Source organism: Emydura macquarii, unplaced genomic scaffold (assembly GCF_026122565.2).
Source record: "Emydura macquarii macquarii isolate MOO-44397 ecotype Brisbane River unplaced genomic scaffold, CSIRO-AGI_Emac_v2 contig_3062, whole genome shotgun sequence".
Lineage (NCBI taxonomy): Eukaryota > Metazoa > Chordata > Testudines > Chelidae > Emydura > Emydura macquarii.
Window position 1 is genome coordinate 5,842,458 of NW_027133199.1, and position 21,435 is coordinate 5,863,892.

The following is a 21,435-nucleotide window of genomic DNA, read 5'->3' on the forward strand; positions in this document are numbered from 1 at the left end:
TAAATAAAAGCTTGCATCATTTCAACACGTTTATTTATTAAATCACATGTTGTCCTGGAGGGATTTGGCGGGTACAGATATCAGTTGGGGTGGGGGGTGTTCACCAAAGGCAAACAACATACAGGAACAGAAATCAGTCCTGCATCTCATTGCAGAACCTGGTTTTCAAAGCTTTCCTAATGCAAAGCGCTCCATGGTTCACTCTCAGTGTACTGCTGGCATCTGGCTGCTCATAATTGGCGGCCAGTCTTTCTGCCTCCACAGCCCAACCCTGGGGGAACCTCTCACCCTTCACTTCACACACATTATGAAGAACACAGCAAGCAGATATCACAGAAGGGAGGTTCTTCTCAGTCATTTCCAACCTAGTGAGGAGACTCCTCCATCTACCCTTTAAACACCCAAACGCACATTTTACAACTGCTTAACCTGTTATTAAAACACTCCTTGTCGCTGTCAAGGTGCCCGGTGTATGGCTTCATTAGCCAAGGGAGCAAGGGGTAAGCAGGATCCCCCAGGATCACTATGAGCATTTCCACACCCCCGATGTGAATTTTTTGGTTGGGGAAAAAAGTGCCCACCTGCATATTAGAGAACAGCCCTGAATTACGAAATATGCGCGGGTCATGCACCTTCCCAGACCACCCCACATAGATGTCAGTGAAACGACCCTTTTGATCCACAAGGCCCTGCAGGACCATGGAAAAGTAGCCCTTGCGGTTTATGTACTCCATTGCTAGGTGTGCAGGCGTAAGATAGGGATGTGTGTCCCATCAATGGCCCCCTGCAGTTTGGGAACCTCATCGTGGCAAACCCCTCCACTATGTCCTGCACATTTCCCAATCCTTCGTAGCAGAAGTCTATTGATGGCCCTGCATACGTGAATCATTGCAATGCCCACTGTAGATTTACCGACTCTGAACTGATTCCCAACCGAGCGGTAACAGTCGTTGGTTGCCAGCTTCCAGAAAGCAATGGCGACTCTCTTCTCCACCGTCAGAGCTTGTCTCAAGCGAGTATTCACACGCTTCAAGGATGGTGCCAGCTCCGAGCACAGTTCCAGGAAAGTTGCCTTTCACATACGAAAGTTTTGCAGCCACTGGTCATCATCACATAACTGCATAACGATGCGGTCCCACCAGTCTGTGCTTGTTTCCCTGGACCAGAACCGGTGCTCCACGGACTGCAGATGATTCATTACAGCCTGCAGCAATCGGGAATTGTTCTGCTCGATGTCTTGTAGCAGGGCAGCCTCGGTGGCATCGCTGTTGTCTGTGCTTCGGCTTCTTGATCTACTTCGAAAATACTCTATGATAAGCCGCGATGTATTTGTGACGCTCACAATAATAGTGCAGAGTTGAGCTGGCTCCATGTCTCTGCAGCAATGGTGAGCATGGGTGTAGACCATGAAATTTCAGCTAGACTGGGCCTACTTATAAAATTAAGCCACCAAATATTAATAAAATGCATATTGCACAGTACGCGAAATGGTGGCTAGAGTTCCTTTTGAAAAGGGGTGATTGTTTCTCATTGCAACACACCCATGCGGTCTTTCCATTCTCAAAGTATGTATAGTATTTCATTAAGATAACTGTTTATTAATTGCCTCTCTTGTTTGGACCATCTTCCCTAATGAACTTATACTCTGGGTGTAACTCATATATGCAGTAAACAGAAATGTGTTAAATGCAGGGTGTGCTAGACCTCCATGGCTCCAGACCTCTCAAAACACCTTATCATCAAAGCCCATGGCTGGATGCCATCCCAGGTATTGCTCAATTTAATCACAACAACCCCAATACCCCTTTGTTTGAAGGGTGGAACACTGAAACAAAACAACAAATCTAGGTGGCTAGCACCTTTTAACTAAGTAAAGCACATGGGTCTCTCCCTCTTGTATTCTTTTCTGAAATCCCTGTGTTTACTCATGTAAATTACCAAAATGCTTTGAAAAACATTGAATTTAAGAATATAAAAGAGAAGCAATAGAACTGGAAAAAGACAAGCAAGCTTCAAGAGTGAAGAATCACTCTGGACAAGAAACTGACAAGACCTGCCATCTAGCCCAGCTGTCTTCTGAGACCACGGATCCGGGCTCTCGGGGGAAGCTGCTAAGAAACCATCGCTGCCTCTTGCCTGCATTGGTGAGGATAATTGCTTTTGCAGCCAAAATATACTGGACTTTTGGTTGAGGGGCTCATTTTATATGTTTATAAGTATAGTAATTAAAGCCTCTCTGTCATTATCGAATGAGAGTCGTGTCAATTCCTGAGCACACTGATAGCAGATCCCAGTCTGTGAGTTAACAGTGGGGAGTAAAAAAACAGCACAAAAATACTTTTCCTGTTTGTTTGAGGGAAGAAAGGAGGGGGAAGCAGTGTTGCATCATGGGACAATGACACTCATCCCAACAGCCACCGCGGCTAGTTGCACTGTGGGATAGCTATATTGCACTGCTTTGAAAGTCAAAATAAGCGTGGTGAGTGTGGTCGCACGAGACCTGTGCAAACAGCGTGGTGTGTACACGCTGCTACAACTTCTAAAAATCGGCCGCTGAAAGTTGACTTAAAGTAAGTAGACTTCCCTCGGCAGTGTAGACATGGCCAAAGTTACTTGGCAAGGTCATGTAGGAAGTTTGTAACAGAGCTGGGATTTGAAGCTGGGATTTCCCAACTGCTAGATGAGTATCTTAACCACTGGATCATCCCTCCTCAGTTGGCCTAGAATGAATGCATTTAATGGATGTGCGATACTTGACTCCATGCATTTCTTGTTGAAATCAGAATCACTTTAAGGCATTTCACCAAATATCTTCTGTTGCCACAGGAAAAAAAAGAGACTTTTGGGGAGAGTGGGGAGGAACTGGGGAGGGAACAGCATTATACTGATGGGATCATTTGAAGTATATGAGAAAATACAATTTGTGGAGCACGCTGGTGGATGAAAAACACCCGCATTGACAGAATGAATTCTGTGGACACATTTTACTTATTATCAGACCTCCGAATCTGTTTGATCAACAAAGTGCATGTTTGAAACCTCTGCAATCCATTCCATACAGAACATCTTTAAAATCAGTTCGTTGGTGCTTTTCATAGACAATACAACCCAAGTAGTGTTCCTTTGTCTAATCTATCCACAAAATGCATTTTGTCACTATCCAATCCTTTCCTTAAATGATTAACACATTCCATCAAACCAAGCCATCTGCTCTTGTGATACAATGAATTCTGGCTAATATGACAAGCAATGTATGAAGAAAAACATACACATTAGATTAAATGCCTAACAAAAGGGAGTATTATTTATTTGGCAAGGCTTATTTTGTTCTTTATGAACTTTAAAATACTGCATCTAGTGTAAATGGAAGGATATATTCTAAATATATTTTAGGAGCAAAGTACTTTTTAAAAAATCTATTTATTTAGGAAGTATTAACAGTTTACAAAGACAGAGCAAAACACTTTTAGTAATATTTTGTAAATATACCTTACATGTTAGCATAATTCAATAGGAAAAATATTAACCAAATTCACCCCTGGTTTATCTCCATTGATTTTAATACTCTAAGAATAAATTTGGCCCTGTGTCCTTTTAAAAGATTTGTAACAGATGGTTATTTCATAGATACTACACAAAGGCTACTAGTCCAAGTCATCTTGTACTATATTAAGAATTGTTTTAATGCACTGTTCAATATGTCCTTCTTGCAGTCAGATAGACTGTTATTGGAAATGAAAATCTTTTCATTCCCCCCAAAAGAGCAGGTAGCAAATCTGGTTCTTTACCGAAAGAGAGCAAATGAAATCTAACCTGAAAGATACACATTAATATTTCTATAACATCTGGTCCAGATGAGTTTTTGCTGAATGCCCAGAACATTTTGTTTGTTCAGACTATTTCTGAAATTGTAATTAACATGCCATTTATACTCTCATACTTGCATAATGTGAATCATTTTTACAGAAGTTTGTATATTTGTAGTATGTATATAGGGAATATGTAATGGTGTAGTTTGTAATTATAAAGGCTTTATCACCGTGAGGAATGTGACCCTCTCAAACTCATAAGTGATGAAGCTTAGGTATATTTTAGAGTTTTAATTTTATTAGGACTAGCTTCCATATCCTTCCACCTGTAAAGCAAGGTGCCTTAGTTACCATGAGTCCAACCATAGAGAACTCACAGGGAGCCTTAAAAAGCTTCTAAAATAACCACAAATAATTTTTCCTGATTAAAAAAATGTTACTATTTATAAGGTCTGATAACTGATGCCCTTTCAAAACTAGACACAAGTAGTAGGTCCCAACACATTTTTTTCCTGGAGAAAAATATATTTTGTCTCTAATCCTACAGGATGTTTTACTTTGACATGGTGATTTTTATATAATGTCTATAAAAGCCTTTACTGGAGCTGCAGGACTAAATCTTGCTCCAGGGCTCAAGCACCCCTTGAAAAAAATAGGGGGTGCTCAGCAACCACGAGCCACAACATAGGTGGCAGGTATAAGAGGCTTATGGAGGCCAAACGGGGCAAGAAATGTCGGACGCCAGCCTGCCGCCTTTGGAGCGCCACCGCTGGAAGCTCCCAAGAAGCAGAGGGGCCACCAGCACCCGGACCATGGCCCTGTCCTCGCTCCCCGCCCCGAGGTCCAGCCCTGCCTCCTTCTTTCCATCCTTGCTCCACCCCTTCCCCCGAGCCCCTCCCCACTACTTGCTCCTCTCCACCTCCTCTTTCTCCCCGTCACTCACTCTTAAGGCAGGAGGGAGCAGAAAGGAGCAAGCGGCAGGCAGGGACACCTCGGGGCAGAGGGTGGAGAGGAACACCCACTGGCAGAAACAAAAATCAGTGCCTGTGGTGCAAAGGGACAAAGGAGGCAGATAAATACACACACCTAGAATACCAAAGGAAAGAACCAAAACTAAGAGACCAGAATAGCTCTCCTGGAAGGGACAGAGCATGGCTACAGCCAGTACAAACTTGACGTTAGCATTCAAAAGCTTTGAGTGATTGTGGTTACTTCTTCAAAATCTCCCATTCTGTAGGACTCAGGCCTAAGTGATCTCCATCCACAGACTACCCACAGGCAGAGGCCCATTCACCTCTATGGGGATCCACCTGCACAGAGCTCACTGCAGGACTGGGGCCTTCATTCTATGTGCTTCATATACAAGGATTGACATAAAAAGCTCTGGTCTCCCATAGGATACTTAAACTCAAAAAGATGTCATGAGGCTTAATTAATATTTATAAAGCACTTTGAGGTCCAGGGATGAAAGCTGTTCCTTATACAATGAGCACAATATATTACTTTTTTCACTACAGTTTCAATATACAGCAAAATCAGAAAAGCTCTTAACCGTGAAAATAATACAAATTTGAATTGCTATTAGCTTCAGAAAAATTAGTGCTTAATCAATTTTATGTGCTTATTTTCAATTCTGCAGCCCTTGGCATGCAAAATTCCTGTCGATTTCAAAGGGAGTCACCTGCCTGTAAGGATTGCATCAGCCACCTCACAGCCTGCTTTTTTCTTATCTAGAAGCACTAAAAAGAATCCCAATTTTCTGATCCATTCACAGCAGGGAAAGTTTCATTTGGAATGATAACATCCAAAACAATGCGTGAAGTGAAGTCTGTAAGACCTTGGAGGACCTGGATCAGCAATGAAGGAGACTTCTAACCCAACATGTTAAGTAGCAATTTCAGACTGTAGCTTCTTTCAAAGCTGCTTTGAAAACGTATTTTGAAAGGTTTAGCAGGATACATTACTTGCAAACTTTTTTTTATTACCACTGCATTTTTTCCAATTAATTCATCGCTTAAGATATTCTTTAAGAAGCAGATCCCCATTTATTATGCACTGGGGCAATTGTTTGGCGGGAGATACAGTTTCTTCTCTTCATAGCTAGCTTACCTTTTTTCATTCATGAGGTTATATAGCCTTTTCAAATCAAAGTGAAAAATTGGAAAAACCTCCCTTAATAAAGTATCATTCTCTAATAGGCCCTGCTCACACCACAAAACTAACATGCTAAATCCTGGTACAAGCAGTTTTGAAAAAAAAATCCATTGTGTGCATGGTTTTACTTAGATTGGTTGTGAGCGTTCACGCTGCAGAGGCGTGTTAGGCATATGTACCATACACAGTTCAGAAACATGAATATACAAGACAGTACGGGAAATATGATAGATCCTGACTTTCCACTCCTGATCCCTCTCACAAACCCCATTTTCTGAGGCAGCACCTGGCTACCGCCTTTCTGTAATTTTTTTTGGAAGATGGGATGCCCTATCCCCCAAGGTTCATCTTTAGGATGAAAAGATAATATTGCAATACCAGGATCAAAGATCAGATACCAAGGCAATACTAAAATTGAATGGCTTTGTGTTGTTGCCCTGAAATAGCTGGCTCATAAAAAGTAAAAGCAAGTGTCTTCTATTACTATTCTTTCTAGAGCTGGTTGAAAAAAACAGAAAAGTATTTTGAAAAAATTGGAAAAAATCATTTTTGTTAAAATCTTTCCTTTTCTTTCATTTTTTCCAAACATCATTTTGAAAAAAAAAAAAGTTTCATTTTTTGGGAGCAACAATAATGCTCTTTGCCACTTTTTATTTTACCTTTATTTCCCTCATTCCGGGCTGGGGTGGGGGGAGGGGCATTAAGAAAGGAAGAGTGTTTCCCTCCCACCCCAAAACAAAAAACAGATTTTTTTTAAAGTTACAAAAACATTCAATGTGTTTCCTTTTGAAATGTTTCCACTGCAAAATGAAAATTATTGTTCAAAATTATTTTTTGTAAAAAAATGTTTAGTTTGGTCAAAAAGACAAAAATAGTTTCAATAAAAATTTTACCGAGTCTAATTATTATTATTAAGGTGCTGTCAGACTCAAGCCCCCATTGCTGCAGATGCTGAGCAAACATACAGTAAGAGATAGTACCAAAGAGTTTATTATCTAAGAAAGTGGTAATTATTGTTCTTTAGCTATAGTTAGGGTTCTTACACACTTTCAGTATGGACCACCCTCGTAGTTCTTCTGTGAACCATCTCCTTTGTATTCAATGTCACATGACCAACCACCCCCAATTCATAACTATAAATCATTCTTGTACCAATATCAGCAATTGCTTATGCGTTAAAAATATTTTAAAAGGTATTTAATGTATTGTTAGCTGTCTTTTAATGTAATGCAGTCACTGGAAACAATGCAGCTGGATCAGAACAATATAGGTAACCAGTTCTCGGCTGACCTCAGTTTGTGAACTTCTAAGCTAAAGAAGTTCTGATTTAGTTCAAGAAGAAGAGAGATTTTTTTGAACTGAAGGACAAGGGTTCTTGTCTCAGCTCCCGCTGTGTATGTGTGCAATTTATGAAAGTTAGGCTCTGATACTGCTTCTAACGTGGTTGGTGGCAAGATTCCCATTGGCTTTAATAGAGTAAGATGGTGCTCTTTGCTGTCAGCAGCACATACATTTGTTGTAATAGGCATAACAGATCTGACAAAGACAGACTTATCCAAATGAAAAAATAGCTCCTAAAATTGTTTTATAGTATCCTAAAGCTTGGGGCAATATGCACACACAACTTTTCTTTGAACTCTGGGCAATATTTTTACTCCTGTTGTTAGAGACAATCAAGGATATATTTTCACTAGATTTTTTTTTTTAAGCAATGAAAAGAGAAGTTACAGAAACACAAGATGTTTCCAATTACGTTAACTAGGCTGGTGTGTGAGCCTTGTGTGAAAGGTTCCCCGAAGGGCATACAAATCATTAGTGGGAATATTGTTTTCAGTAGATTTTGTTTTCTTTTGATCTCAGAAGTGGAATGAAGCATGAGCACTCTGAGTCTTATGACTTGGGGATGATATTTTGAGTCTCATTATTTATTACTTGGTTGTCATTCCTGTTCAGTAAGATGAGGTGCTACTTTCTTCTATTTCTGTTGCAACTGAAAACCGATTAAACAACTTTAAAACCTTTGGAGAATGTATTAATGGTAATTGTGACTAGCATAAACAAATAGGTTGTATATAAAGTTTGGCCCTTATTCTTTTCTGTTACACATACAGTGAGCTTGTAAAGGAACTGAAAAAAGACTAGTAAGAAAATTGTTATAGTTTCAGGAAATATATAGGCAGATTCACCACATGACAAAGCTGGATGCGCGACAGCCCTCTGTGGATGTGCTTGTGACAGAACTGACAATATCCTGGACAAATCTTATTGGATTAAGTTTAATTATTTTAGGAGGTCATTGTATTAAATATACAAATATTTACGTAGTATTGGGGATAGTGTTAAACTTCTTTTAAGCGGGAGATAGGACAGAAAGTGTTATGTACTTCAAAGGACTCTTAAAAACAATGGACCAAACAAAATTGACCTTTTAGTTGAGTGGGGCTCCTGAGAAATACTTCACAAGAGAGGAATGCAAATTACACACCTCAGAAGCCTTCCTTTTGAAGCTATGCCTTGAAGAGAAACCCACTGTCTGGCTGATAACCTATTCACAGTCTCTTCAAAGGCCCAAACTGGATAAAGTTCATGGAGGAGCTAGTTCTGGGCAAAAATGGTTACGAACTGGTGACCACAGGAAAAACCCCTGTGTGGGGTTTGAAGAGCAGTTGTTGAAGTCGAGGCTGATCTCTGGTAAGCTTATTAGTATGCATGTAGGGATTTTTTTTTTTATTCTTTTAATATGTTTTCTCTGTAATGCTTTCACCTTTAGAATAAATGTGCTTGCTTAGAAAAGCTGTGTGATAACTTATAACTGTGGGCAATCACAACTGTTTACCATCTCTGAGAAGGGAAGCAAAAGGAGGACTGCCTAGGCAGTGTGCCTTTTCTTTGGGATATCACAGTTATAGCAAGGGAACTGTGCAACCTGGAAATATCCCGGTCAGAAGGGAGAGAAATCATAGAAGATTAGGGATGGAAGGGACCTCAGGAGGTCATCTAGTCCAACTCCCTGCTCAATGCAGGACCAACCCCAACTAAATCATTCTAGCCAGGGCTTTGTCATACTTCTTTAACTTGCTGACAAGAATACTGTGGGAGACTATATCAAAAGGTTTGCTAAAGTCAAGATATATCACTTCCACCACTTTCCCCATATCTACAGAGCCAGTCATCTTATCATAGAAAACAATCAGGTTGGTCAGGCATGACACCTTGGTGAATCCATGCCGACTGTTCCCAATCACCTTCCTCTCTTCCAAGTGCCTCAAAATGGATTTCTTGAGGACCTGCTCCATGATTTTTCTGGGAACTGAGGTGAAACTGATTGGGTCTGTAGTGCCTCAGATCTTCCTCCTTCCCTTTTTTGAAGATGGGCACTATAATTGCCCTTTTCCAGATGACCGGGGCCTATCCCTATTATCACGAGTTTTCAAAGATAATGGCCAATGGCTCTTCAATCACATCAGTCAACTCCCTCAGTACCCTGGGATCCATTGCATCCAGCCCTATGGACTTGTGCATGTCTAGCTTTTCTAAATTGTCCTGAACCTGTTCTTTCACCACTGAGGGCTGTTCATCTCCTCCCCATTTTGTGCAGGTCTCCATCCAAAAGAGGTGATGCTTTAGGAGCCAGGAGCCCTTGGTGGGTGGTGCCCTTCTGGCCCACAGAAAGGGAATACAGGTCCAGCTGCCCTGAAATGTGACAGTGCTGATTCCCTTTTTGCTCTGGTTTCTGGGGGCAATGACACTCATTTTTCCCCACACAATGTTTTATCTGGAAATGGTTCAACCACCACAAAGCCGAGTTAGCTGTTAAAAGTTAGAATGAATATTTGCAGTTGCATTTGATCACATTCATGTCCCTTTTCATTCATTCATTCAGGTGAACAGGGGTATGGTCACACAATCATTTGGTGAATGAATGTTCTTCCTACAAATATCCATATTAGTAAGTGAACTAGTCTATTTGCACAGAATCTAGAATATTCATTATTCATCACAATATAAGCCTGGTTTTATGTCTGTAAATATATGGATCCTAAACAAACATCAAAGCATTGTCTCAACTGCAACTGCACCATCTTTTCATTTTCATTAAATAATATTTATTTTTTATTATAGTAAGAAATACTACAGTAGCACCCAAGGTGTGGTAGGAGCAGCACAAGCACAGAGAAGGGCCCAGCCCCTTCTCTAGAAAACCAACAATAATGTAAAAGACTCAAAGATTTATATTTGAATGAAACTTTAATAGTTCCCTTCTTTGCAGTTTCCACTTTGCAGTTTCCACTTGCTAATCAGTTAAATAGGAGCTTGTGGCTCAATCCTGCAAACTCTAACATAGGTGGGGGGCCAGGGCTGCACTGAATTCAGTGGGACTCCTCCTGTGAGTAAGGAGATTTTGGAAATACTTATACAGGTAAGAATGAGCAGGATATGCCCTTAACTACCCTGAATAAATGTCTATGCTATGGAGATAATTGATAAATAAGTGCATCTATATGAGGCTCAGCCTCCTTCTCCAATTAATTGTAGGCTGGTGAATACACAGATTTCAAAGAGAAAAGATAAAAAGAGGAAAGCTGTGCAAATAGTAGGAATATTTTTCAGTATAAATCTGCACCAGAATATCTGCTCCTTTGCATCCGGCAAGTTCATTCCAGCCAAATTTTGCATTACCATGAAATTCTAGCAAACAGCTATTTGATCATCACAAACAATGAAAAAAACTACTTAATTTTTTAAAATATGAAATGATCTTTAAATCAGAATGGATCTCTGTGGAGATGCCACTTTCCTTAAAACAACTGAGATGAAAGAATACCAGGGATAAGGAACACTTACCTGCTAGAAGAGAAGGAGATGCAGCATGTAACAATCATTTGCAAAAATGGCAGCTGCTGCTCTCAGACAAATTTAAAGAGTCATTCCCAAGGCATGCTGGGAGAAAGTTCCTGAGAAGGAAACTCTGTGATTGCCAAGAAGGAGAGTAGACATCAGGCAATTACAGAAGGAGATGTTTAATTGGAGGATAAAATAACTGCTTCTGTGTTACACTCTTTTACAGGCTTTATTTCTGAGTTCATACAAATAAACTTGTATTTCAAGTAGATTTGCCTTTCTGGTGTAGATGGTAAATAGCTCTAGTAAATAACACATCTGAACCATATTTCTTCTCCTCTTCATTTAATTTTAGCGTATCAAAGCAGGCCTCCTGACTTTTGTTGGTTTGTTTGGTCTCTTAACATCTGCTATCTGTCAGGATCTAACTGATATTACCCCATCAGTTGCTACAAGCTTCAATCTGCAGTTTAATAAACGTCACCTGTCTTATTTGGATGTGAAAAGCAGAGCTAAGAATTCTCTGCTGAAATGATTTTCCAGATGGAAAATGCCCTTTTTGAAAAAAATCAAATATTTCCATGGGAAAATAAATTTTCCATCAGGAAAATTGAAATGAAGGCTACTCAGCAGGAAGGCTCTTGTAACTTTTGCTTTCTCCCAAAATGGATTATTTTTCCTGGAAAAACCTCTTTAAAAAAATCATGGTTTTTTTGTATTCTGATCTGGGATAGAAAAAAATTTCAAATATGTGATTTTTTTTCAGAGGAGGGGATTAGCATTTTATAGCCAGGTGTAGTAGAGAGAACCAGCTAAATATGAATAATGCTGTATTCTTATTCTTTTTATTACCATAGTGCCTAGGAACCCCAGTCTTGGGCTAGGACTCCATTGTTCCAGATGCTGTACAAACAGAACAAAAAGATTCTCCCTGCCCCCAAAATTTTAGTCTTCAAGTATTTAGGAAGAAACATGTTTGAGGTATAGAATGCTTATTCATCTCAATTGGATGTTAACTCAGAGGAAAATTTATATGTATTATGCTTGTCTATTTTAATGAGCATTTTTTTCAAAACTATATGTAATAGGACTATATATATATATTAAAAATTGTACTATTAGATTGGGAAAAAAATAATTTTGTAGAGGTATTTCTTATTTGTGGGGGGGATAGGGGGGTGCACGCAGGCACACATCTGTGTAAAGTCCTTAGAGGGAAAGCTAACTCAAAGAAATTAGTTCTATATTTAGTTCTGAAAGTAGTTAGTCCCATGGTCAATCCTTCTATTCTCTTGTGGGAGATTGTTCCATACCCTAGATCCTGCTCTAGTAAAAGTACTCTTACGCCTCTTCTTTCGGGGTTGGCAGTTTCCTTTGCTGTGTCTTTGTAGGATCAGTTGCAAATTTAAATAAACCAGTGATTCAGGCAAGAATTTGTGACAGTTCCACTCATTAGAAAAGGTTGTTCCCTTAATTGTATACTTTATTGGTTCAAATAATAGGTACAATTAATGTCAATAAAATGTCAGTTGAATTTAAATAGGTAAAAATCCATAGATGATGTAGATGTTGTAATACCTTTCACAGTAGAGAGGAAATGATTAATTACAATTTACAAGACATGAAATCAAGTATCCAAAGTTACAGAGTGGGACTAGCAGCTGAATGTTAATTCAGTTAGAAGTAAATTGGGTTAGATACTAAAGAAAAAATTGATTTCTTGTGCTGGAACTTGATAGATTTTATATACATGCACACACAAAGGGCTAAATTGTATTGTTATACAAAAACAACTCTAGGAAGGCAGGAGTAATGGTTAGCTACTTGCACCGATGGCCTGGGAGACAGCCTGATGAAACAAGGCACAGTGTCTCACAATAAGCAAGCACAGCACCTAAAAGGGAACACATTACTGCTGCCTTCAATGTCTTGACCACTGATGGAACAACCCCAGCTGGAATGATATGCAGCTAGGATGGGTCTAGCTCTTGCTTTGGCTGAGCCGCCTAGACAGTAGTTCTTCACGCATTTCAGTTGGAGTCTTGTTTATGTAGGTGTAAGGGCAGCCATCTTGGTTGGAACATGGGGATAGAATTAGGCACAGTCAGAGCTAAAAGTATGAGTCTGTACATGACAATGAAGAAAGGAGCACAATTTCATCATTTCCCTCTCCGGTAGCTCCAGTCATGTCAACCCTCTTCTTGCCTTCATTAGCATGATTTCTCTTTGCTTTTCAAATTCAAATGCCTCTTCATCATCTTCAAGCCTACAATGCCTTGACCTATATCTTATTATTTGTATTGCAATAATATCTAGAAGCCTGTCACAGGCTAGGTCCCATTGTGCTAGACATTGTACATACACAACAAAAAAAAAGATGATCCCTTCTCCCAAAGAGTTTACAATCTGCCTTTGTTTTCTCTTTCTCAATCAGTTCACACTCTGGTCACTCCTCACTCCTTAATGCTTACTAGAACAGTCTTCCTCTTCTTATGAGCCAAAGGACTTTTCTTCTGATTCTTCCTTCAAATGTATTTTTGACAACTTGTTCTCCAACACTTATCTCACCAATAGTTATTTGGCATTAGAGCTGGTCAAAGAAATGAAAAAAAAAAATTCATGACAATTCATTCATGACAAATATTTTGATCTGAAATTTAAAAAAAAAAAATAGTTTGAAAATTCTCATTTTTTTTTAACTGAAAATTTTGCGGTTTGAATATGTTCTCTCTTCACTTTCTACTTTTCCCCCTACTTTTTTTTTTTTTTTTGGGCTACTGAAAAAGACCAAAAATAGTGGGGCGGGAGAAATAAAAATTGATAAATGTTCAGTTTTCATTAAAAATTCACAGAAACTTTACAATTGTTTTAAAAGGTAGTTTTTTCATGTACAAAATACCACTTGCTCCAGTTTGCACTTGATCATTAGTTGTGCTGTTGTAATTGTCTAATAGAAGTCCTGATTCTGCAGCCCTTAGCATGTAACAACTTTGAGGCAGGAAAATTGTCCTTCTAAATGGCTGCGGGTAGATTCTGCCACTTCTGAAGAAAATGAGGCTAGTCATATCATGAAGTACTATGGACCTAATTCTCTACACTAGTACTCTACAAGTTACCATTAATGCGTCAGTAAAAGATAGCAAATGCCATTACTTTCAGATATGCATAGTTTAGCCTTGATCAATAATCCAAAGCCATGGGAGAACATAATTTGAATAACCAAAGAAAAAGACACAGTTAAGATCATTACTTTACTTTTCTTCCTGACTTTAAAAATCAAACCAGTACCAATTTTTAACACAATGTACAGTACATATAATGGCTACAGAACCTTATCATGGTTTTAAAGTACATCACGGCTATTAGCATATCTCCAAGCAAAATATTCATTTTTTTGCTCATTTTGCAGATGATAATATGAGAACATTTTGGAACATAACACTGTTATCTTGAACAATAGCTTTCTCATCGGTGTGGCTCATTAAAACACTTTAGTATCCTGTCATAAAAAATTAACAAAAGGAAATAAGGAAGTGTCTATTTTTGCCACCCTCTTCAAGAGATTTACCAAAAAAAAACCCCAAAAACCACCAAGTATCCTGAAGGAATAAAACAGTCTCACTAGTTACACTTAAAAATCAGCCCAGAAGAGAAAGTCAGTTTTGTAAATGAAAAACCTCAAATTTGTTCAGTGATGTTAAGTATTAGTCATAGTCCAACTCAGAATTCCCAGCTAAGGAGGATCATTGTGCAGGGTATGCTACACTTGCTCTCCCATATGAGGACTTGAGTTGGGTGAACCTCTGAAGCTTGGGACAAGCTTTCCCAGCCAAGGGGAGTGTGTAAACCCACACTTGCTTAGTGTGGTACTCTGCCCCTCTGTAATAGGAGCTGAGCCATGTTTAAGGTACATCTACACAGCAAAAATTAAGCACAGGCTAGCCTATCCAGGCCAGCTTGAATTCAACTGGGAGTAGCCTGCAAAGGCAGGAAGGATCCTGAGATGCGAGGTGAGTTTGGTGCTGATGCCAGTTTAAGGCTGGGGTAAGAGTTTTGTGTTTATTTTTGAGTTTTCAGTTAATAAACCAGACTTTAAGGAGGGCTGTTGTCATAGGACTTGTGAAAGCCTATGTGGTGTTTATAGCAACCCTTGAAGAGGGCAAGCCACCTGCAGAACAACCTGGAGCCCCATGGGGCGATCCTGGGAGGTGACCAGCTCAGTGATAATGGGTAACAACAGCAGTGAAAACAGCACAAAGCAGGCAGTACAAGCTAAGGATGGACCCTGGGTATGTATTTGGCACACAAAGCCCCACACTGAATTGTCTTCACTGCTACTGTTGTGACAGTGGCTGGATTCAAGTTAGCTCAGTTAGGCTAGGCCACGCACGGCTTTTGTTGTGCAGACATATGCTGAGAGAGTGAGTCTGCTATAGCCTTAGCTAATACAGCTGGGTCTTCTCACTCACACAGTAGACACTCATGCTGAGATCCCCAGTTCAATGACTCACCCAGAGACATAGCATCACACGGATTTTATGAAGAATAAGGGGTAGAAGCATGAGAACAAACTATTTTCTTTTTAAAAAACAAACGTCAGTGATGATTGTGTGACTTTATATTATTTTAGACAGTGGTATTCAAAGCTCCCCAACACATGATGTGCAGATTATGAAATTTTTGACCTCTACATAGTCTCTGATTCAGACTCATCTCTGGTATAACTCCATTGATTTTAATAGGACAAGCATGTTTAACTTTTAAGCACGTGAGTAGAGTGCTTTGCGATGTCAAGCCCAGAACGTTCAGAACCATGCAGGATTGAGCCCATAGGGCACTACTGTGGTTTAAACCACCACCACTCCAGCAACAGTTAGAACTGCGGGATGAGTCCACACAGCAACAGCCATGGCTATGCCTTTAAGGGTAAGTTTCCACAGACCACTGCAGCAAGTCTCAGCACCCTGATTGACTCAGGTTTGTGGGTCTTGTGCAACAATGCTAAAAATAGCTGTGTAGATGTTGCAGCTGGGGCTCTGAAAACCCCCATCCCAGGTTGCAGAGCCTCAGCCCCAGCCCAAACGCCTACACAGCTATTTTTAGTGCCTTAGCGCAAGCCTGAGTCTGTCAACCCAGGCTCTGAGGGTTGCTGTCGTAGGCTGCTACTTGCTGTACGGACACACCTTAACAGGCCATAATGGTATTCTCCCCTGCCCCCCAACACTTTTGTCCTGTTTTTCTGATATAATTTAACTGAGCTTATTTGGGCTTGGGATCTCTGAAAGCTACTTTGTTTTTAAAAGCTGGTTTCAACCCAGCTGTTATAATTCAAGCTTTTTTAAAAATGTAAGGGTGAATTTAATATTTAATCAATTTTAAGACTATTTGAAAACTAGTTACCTTAACCTTAAGCTTAATCTTTCTAAGGAATTTCTAACTTTTTAAAAAATACCAACTGATTAATTGAGTTCAAAGCTGGAATAATGAAAGGCATAATAGCTTGGTTTTATTCAATTTTATAATCCTCTAAAGCAGTGCAGACTGGAGATTGAATAAACATTGGGTATACAGTATTGACAAACTCTCAGCTGATGAAATCTTCCAACTAAGCTATTAATATGCAATAAAATTAAGCAAACACTTTTCAAAATCCTTCAAGTTCTAAAATATTTCTGGTTTATGTTGTTAACCCCTCACAAAGAAAAATATAGAAATGTCATGAATAGAGGACACCTCATAGATAGTGGTTAATTTTATAAATAAGTAGGATGGTATGCTAGTATAAAGTATATAGGGGAGTTCAGTTGCTCAGACTCCTGTAGTGAGTTAAATAATCCTGATTTTATATATAATTTTGCACATAGTTGTGTGGTGCTAACTGCTTTTAGCTTATCCCATTTAAACCTTAAATAGAACAGAAAAAAAATATCTCAAGGAGGTGATGATTGTCTCATTATTTCCTTTTACTTCCTCATCTTAGACTGCAAGTTCCTTGGGGCAGGGACCATCTTTTTGTTGTGTTTGTACACAGCATGGGTCTGGTCCATGACTGGGGATCATAGACTACAGTAATACAAATAAGATGTAATAAAACAAATTTCATTTTAGCACTTTATTGCCATGTAATACTTTTATGATACTCTCAGGGGACAACTATTTGTATTCTAGTACTCTCATTCACAGAATAGCAAGGGCAGTTCAATTTAACTTCACAGTTCTATCACAACTTCTTATCAAACACTATTGACTGCAAGAAAGGGAACATTCAAGGCATTATATGTGTTTCTTGACCAAGCTGCTGATTGGTGTTGGAAAATGAATTGCAAATGAAGAAATTTCCTATAATTGAATACATGTGGCAAAAACTGAGCTCCACATCTTTCCTCACAATCCCTCTAATATTTCTCCATTCTACATTACCATTGACAGACTTCTCCACTTCTCTCAAGTTTTCCAACCTCAGTGTAAATTTTGAACTCCCTTTTCTTCCTCTTCCTGCACATGGAACTCCCAATAGGTATTTCTCCATATTATTGCAAAAACCGTACCCTTCTTCTCCAGCACTGTGCTAACAATGCTTGTTTGTGACTTATTTATTTTTCTCCTCAGCAGCTGCAGTTTCTTCTCTCTGGCCTCCTTGGTTCCCATCTCATTCTCCTTCAGTCCATTCCAAATGCAGCCATCAAAATATTCATCCTGGTCTATACTCAGACTGTCACTCTGTGATTCAGCAAGATTCTTAACCAACTGGACTACTCATGTTCAGGGCTGAATTAAGGCACTATAAGTGGGATCCACAAAGGTACTTAGGTGCCTAAGTCCCAGTTTTGGCTCCAATGTGGTCCACAAAATGCCCACTAAATGCTGTAGGTCTGCACTTACTTGGCGTCTAGGTTTTCAGAGTAAAAATTCTCTTGGAACCTATGTTTCTGCACTATGACACTCAGCATTACAGTACCTAAGTCCCTTCATGGACCACACCTTATAGGCTTATGCCTAAAACCCTAGCTCCTGGAGTCATGTGATTACAACACGATGTAAGCTTCTATTTTCTTATGACCCATGCTACAGCTGTGGTCAACTTCAGACTATGTCACATATCCTTGATGTGTGCCCACTGACTTGTTTCAATGGGGGCTACCAACTCTCCACCTGGCAGATGATGACACCATCAAATGGCTGGGTACATTGTGCATACTCTGGTATATAATGTAAGCTTTCATTTAATTTAAAAAAGTAAGTGTCTAGTCCTCAGTTGTGAAGAAAAGTTGGAAAATATTACCCTAGGTTAAACAAAGCAGTTCTCGTTGATGGTGTCTGCAGAAAGCCTGAAACAATAGTTCTGGGAAGTGTATTTGACCCATGCAGCTCCCTGAGGTTTTAACTCAACAAACCACTGCTTTCAGGGCCTCCACAAACATCACTCCAACAGAGGGTTGTGTGTGTAGCAGGAGAAGAAGAGTACAGGGGATATGGCCCACCCTCCAAACAGATACATGACAGCTACTGGAGTCCTCTTGCTGCCAATACAGGCAATGAGGGCTATAAGGCCTACTTTAGGAGGAAAAGAGGGACTGGCTCCCCTGTCATTGCCACTTCTGATGAGGTGCCAGGCTACAGTTCAGAACCGGGGTTGGGTTATCCCTGTTCATTCTGAGGATCATCCCATTTCTGAGGTAGGAGTCCCAACAAATCTATAAGGGGGATCTGTGTACACTGCCAGCTGTCCAGTTGTATGGGCTCAGGATCATCTCGGATGTCCCTTTTTTTGTACTTTGGAGGTGACAACCCTAGCTTGAGGCCATGGTTATGTTGTGTTTGGTGTCATAGACTGCCTTAGTCGAGCCCTGCTTGTTTACTTAAAGTTACAAACATGCATGTACCTTACTGAAGCAGAGCCTGGAGCTGGGATTTTCAGAGCAGTTAAGTAAGTCAGATCCTACTAAATTTCAATGGGATTTGGGGATCTAACTCCCTTAGGCCCCCAAATTCCTTTAAAATCCCAACGTTCATCTTTCCACTGTCTTCCTCACACTTGTATGTCAAGATTCAGCTTCTCATCCTTGCCATCAACAATTCCCCCCTCCTGCATCTCTGCTCTCACTTCTCACCCCTTCCCTCTTGGCCAGGGCCCAAGCATAATTTTTTCAGGCTCAGTACAAATTTGTAACACAGGCCCCTTCCCACACACATCACAATTCCTCATCCCATACATACAACCTCATAAGCTATGACATTTTTTTTTCCTCGTGGTGATGTGGGTTGCAGCCTGGGCTGGGCTCCCCAGGGCCTCCGGGCCCTGGTAAAGTGTACCCTTCCCCCACATGTGGGGGCCCTGCTCCTGGCCACTTTGCTCTTCCAGTGAAGCTCCTTTGTATCCTTCCTGCACTCCTGTCTTCATGAGCTTTTACATTCAGTGCCCTTCTCCTGGAACAGCCTCCCTGGACAGAGGTGAATCAGCCTGTCCTCTTTCAAGATTGTAAGCACTTCTGGTCAGGAACCATGTCTTCTCTCTTCTCTTGTGTCTTATTCAGGCATAGGTACACAAATAGGACCTGAACCAAAGCTCCCTGAAGTCAGTGGCAGTCTTCCCATTGACTTTAATGGGCTTAAATCAGGCCTATAAAAATCAATAAGAATAACATGACACTAATTAATACAAACTGACTCAAAGGAGACTGCACCCAAAAAGATATAGTAAATACTAGGGTTATGTACAGAGGTTAATTAATATTAGGCTTGCTTTTTTAATTTCATGGGGGAGACAATCCCAGGCTCTCAATATGAAAAATATGAATATTAGCTGCCCACAAGCACAACTCTTCTAATTAAAAAAAAACCTCATGATAATTTTGCACTAGTTTCTGTGAAGTACAGAAAAATGAAAAATCAAACAACCTTCTAACGCTTTGTGTATTCACGAAGGGAATTTCCCACCTTGTCAGATGCTGGTGTTATCAAGGAAATCTTTTCAAAGTTGTCTTATTTTACAGAAGGCTTTAGAATGCTAGAAATGGAATATCCTTTATGGGAAGAGATCTGGACTCAGTCCATGGTGTTGTTACCGGTTAAGCTCTTGGAATAGGTCTCTCTAAAAGGATTAGATTTTCTGACATGCAATGTAAACAAACTGCTCTGTTGCTAAAAGGAAAGCTTTCCTTCCTGCATCTATGCGTTTACAACAAAGGAAGCTGGTAATTCTAGAATAGAGGAAATAAATGTGAAACTAGAGTATTTTGCTGTGTTCTTTAAAATATTTTCTTACTTAAATTTTAAAAATTTTGGTCACCTAATTCCTTTTCTTTTATTAAGAGAATACTACCCATACCCTAATGCTTTTTCTTCCCTCCACCCTGCCCATGAGAAAGTACTCTCTAATTTCTGCAATTAGGAAGAATCAGATATCTACAAACTCATTGTGCCAAAGCTCTTAAGATATTTGATGCATGTCTTTCAGCACAATTTACTGGTAGAGCATTTGGGACAATATAGAGCTCAGGAAATTGTTATTTGGCTGGCAAGGTATAAATGGTGTAAAGAAATCAAGCCTGATCCAGAGTTAATTGAAGTCAGTGGGAATCTTCCATTGATTTCAATGGGCTTTGGAGGAGGTCCAGAATAACTCATACATTTATGTATCAGCTTTCATCATGAGGGATCCCAAAGCACTCACAAAATAACTACAAATAGAGATTGCACGTAAGTATGCTCATGAAATGCAGAAGAGGTTTTAAAGAACATAATACCCATACAACAATTTGAGATAAGGACTATAGGAAAATATAGTACCTAACTGAAACTTCAAGGGAAATTCACCCAAACTGGAATTTGCCTCAGACATTGGCATTCATACACAGTTCTGGACTGGTTTTTGAATATTCCAAAACTTGGTGGTGGGATTTTGGTTTATGCCCATTTTTAATTAACACTGCTACCCTTTCAAATACTGCTAAGGGATTGCCTTTAAATACAAATGGATATAATGCTCAAGTTCTTCTAGCTCAAGTTCTCAACTTCCCTTGGCATCTTTGAAATTATAAAAGCCACTGTCCAGTATAAATTTCTGTCATTGCTAGGAATTAGTTTTGCTAAAATTTGACCTTTTCCTATCTGCTTTTGTCTCTTATCACATTGCATCCACCCCCTTTGCCTTATGCTCTGCCAGTGATGCCGCCCTTCAGTTCCCGTTTGTCAGCTGCCCTCCACACCCAATGGATCTATGCTTTCTTCCACACTGCTCCTTATGACTGAATTAATCTGTAAAATCACTATGCTAATTCAAATCCCTCCTCAAACCTTTTCTGCTGTGAGGCCACCAAGGAGTCTGCCAACCATGATGGCTATGTTGTGCAGCAATTAATGGGAAGTGTCAGGCAACCTTACCTATACTTGGCCCAACCACATCTACCTAAAAATAATAAGAGCTACATTATATTTATATGAATATGCTTCTTTTCCCCTCCCGCTCAAGAAGATGCTAATATTTCAATAAACAGACATTAATTTTGGAGATGAGATTGGGAAAGAAATAGAATTGAGACAATGCTATTAGATTTTGTTGCTATAACTAGACAGAGCTGGTGGAATAGTGGAAATATTTATTTGCCAGATCCTCAGTCAATCAGGAAAG

The 21,435-nt window shown here is 39.7% G+C and overlaps 1 long non-coding RNA gene across 1 annotated transcript in view; it reads right to left on the reverse strand.

Annotated features, from left to right (window-relative positions):
* LOC137141442 (uncharacterized) overlaps nt 1–10,844 on the reverse strand; it is a 60,549-nt gene extending 49,705 nt beyond the window's left edge. The window contains exon 1 of the long non-coding RNA XR_010916635.1: nt 10,809–10,844. This is a non-coding gene — a long non-coding RNA (uncharacterized lncRNA). The remainder of the gene's footprint in view (nt 1–10,808) is intronic.
* Nucleotides 10,845–21,435: the final 10,591 nt, after the last annotated feature.